Source organism: Myotis brandtii, unplaced genomic scaffold (genome assembly GCF_000412655.1).
Source record: "Myotis brandtii unplaced genomic scaffold, ASM41265v1 scaffold59, whole genome shotgun sequence".
Lineage (NCBI taxonomy): Eukaryota > Metazoa > Chordata > Mammalia > Chiroptera > Vespertilionidae > Myotis > Myotis brandtii.
In genome coordinates, this window is record NW_005370223.1 from 1,160,031 (window position 1) to 1,160,727 (window position 697).

Below are 697 nucleotides of genomic sequence, written 5' to 3' on the forward strand. Positions count from 1 at the left end.
CGTGGATTAGGGTTCGGGATCTGAAAGAGGGGCTGCACACAAATGAAAGAGAAAAGGCACGAGATAATTTGGAAATATTGGGGGACCAGGCGGGCAAGTCCAGAAGGACTTCCACTGATGCTCAGGCCGCTCCAACCTTTTATTGATCTGGAGTAGCCCTTAGGTAAGGAGATTTCAATGACACACTGATTAGCAGACAATTTCCAGAAATAGGCAGAGTATCTAATCAACAAGGATTTACAAGAGTATCTAAGGAATTAAGTGAACTAAGGTGGGGATGATGCTTCAGCTACCATTATCTAGATTAACTGGGTGGTGCACAGCTTCGACCTTTGCTAGGGCTTCAAAGGTCACTAGCTTTTGGGGGTCTCTACTCTTCTCTGCTAGTGAAGACGATAGATAGTTTCTGACACCACTCTACCTTTTTCTTGTAATGAACATATACTTCTTGGGCAACTGGAAAGTTATTTCTTAAAAATTAGCAACCTTCAATGGACATGAATTTTCTCATCATATCTGTATGTACCAGATAAAAGAATTTGTTCAAAAACAAAAGGAATGGCATTTGGCACAATAAATTATTAAATATGTAACTTTTTCTGTAGTAAAGTGTAGCCATGCTTTGTGGGCCAGGTCCCTCGCCAGCTAGACAGCTCTGCTCCACTGCAGGCCCATCACTTTGCACTGTGCTGGTCTA